This window comes from Numida meleagris, chromosome 25 (genome assembly GCF_002078875.1).
Source record: "Numida meleagris isolate 19003 breed g44 Domestic line chromosome 25, NumMel1.0, whole genome shotgun sequence".
In the NCBI taxonomy this organism is placed as follows: Eukaryota; Metazoa; Chordata; class Aves; order Galliformes; family Numididae; genus Numida; species Numida meleagris.
The window spans coordinates 3,791,190-3,792,908 of record NC_034433.1 but is presented as its reverse complement, the minus strand read 5'-3'; the positions used below and the strand labels follow the sequence as shown (position 1 = coordinate 3,792,908).

At 71.8% G+C, this 1,719-nt stretch overlaps 1 protein-coding gene across 1 annotated transcript in view; it reads left to right on the top strand.

The window, feature by feature from the left end:
• Positions 470-1,719, top strand: part of SLC16A1 (solute carrier family 16 member 1) — a 15,497-nt gene continuing 14,247 nt past the window's right edge. Inside the window, exon 1 of the mRNA XM_021377325.1 lies at positions 470-596. The gene's annotated coding sequence lies outside the window, so the exon portion shown is untranslated. The remainder of the gene's footprint in view (positions 597-1,719) is intronic.

Here is a 1,719-nt window from a genome sequence, read left to right as displayed (position 1 = left end):
CTCTGTGAGAGCCGAGCCCAGCTCCATGTACACCCAGCCAGCTCCGCCTGCTCGGAGCCCACGGTGCCGGGCACAACATCTGTTCGGGCACGGAGCGGCGCGGCCAGCAGCTGGGGCTGCTCGAGGCTGCCTCGTATGCCATCCTCGCGGACACGCCACAAACGGGCAGCGCAGCGGCTTCCTGGGGAAGCTGCCTGCCAGCTCAGGCTAGCAACAGTCAGAAACTGTTCTGGTGAATGAGGGAAGCGCCGTAGTCAAGCGGCACAAAGCCGGTCCGGGTGATGTCGGGCGAGGCACCGCCGCCAGGGGCCGCGGACGGCGCTTCCCGCGGACCCGCGCGGATCGAGGGGCGGCCCCGGCGCTCCCCCCGCACACCCCCGGGCCGCGCTTTCCGCTACGGGGCGGTACGTGCCGGGCCGCACGAGAGCCGGGGCCACGCGTGGGGGGCTCAGCGCACGTGGCGCGAGGAAGGAGGCGGTGCCGCTGCCGGCCCCACCCGCTGCCCCCGCCCCCAAACGGAAGGCGCGGCCCCTCCGCTCTTATAGCAGCGGGGGGGGCCGGGGGAGGCGGCATTAGGCTGGCGGCGGCACGCGCAGGTAGGGCCCGGTGCTGCGGCGGGCCCACGTGGCGCGGGGGGGGATGGAGCTGGGGGCAGCGTGGTCCTTCCTGGGAGTTTTCGATGCTCCACATGGCTGGAGGTGGGGATGGAGGATACGCGGGGAGACGGCGAGACCTCATGGCGGGACCCTTAGTGCTGGGGTTCGGTTCGGCCCCGCACCGTGGGGACGCGCAGCCCCGAGCCCCGCTGCTGGGACGGGAGCGCGGCCGGTGAGCGCCGAGCTCCAGCGTAATGCCGGGGGTCCCTGCTCGGCTCCGCCGCGGGGATGTGAGGATGATGGTGGGCCTGGCGGCGGGCTGGGCTGGGCTGAGATCCCCCGCTGCTTTGCTGCCTCCGGCGCGGCCCCGGGAACTGCCAGGGCCTCGGCCGCGTGCTCGGGGCCGCACACGTGCAGCGCCGGGTCGTGTTCCGACGCCGGTTGACGGCTCCGCTCCCGGTCCGCTGTGCCGTCGGAGGTGCCTTCCCGTGTGTTTTATGACCTTTTCTATCGAAGTAACTTAGGCCTTGTTTTTTTTTTTGGTCGCGGTCGGGCCCGCGTTCAACTTTCCTCCCCCACGTGGAAGAGCGGCGGGAGGTGGTGGCCTCCACGGCCCCGCGAAGTGCTCCTGCGGCCGGGGGGAGGGGGGGGGAGGCGGTGGGGCTGCACCGCGGGGATTGACCGGCGTGGGGGGCGGCGGGGGGGTCCGCGCCGTCGGTGGTGCACCCGAAGTGCCCCCTGGGTCAGGTCTGTCCAAAACAAACGTGAGCGCTGAGCTGAGCGCTCGGGGCCTTCCTATGCCCAGGAGCTGCTCGAGGGGGCGGCCCCGGGGTGGGCGATGCCCGGGTCTTGTTTGTGGCCGCGGAGCGGGGAGGGTAAATCCGCTCCGCCTTGCGCGCTCCAGATAGTGGGGATGGATGCGAGGCGATTAGCCGAGTTCTGGGTGGCTGATAAGAAAAAGCAGCTCCCGCGGGAGCTGAGGCCCCGGGGGCCGCGTGGGGAGCGTGAGGCCGGTCCTGTCTGCTCAGATCGGGCTCTGGAGCTGTGCTCAGCCCGGGGCCCATGCGAGGTGCCCCCTCCCAGGAAGCGGGGCTAGGCCCCAGGCCTGTGCCTGCAGGAGGTA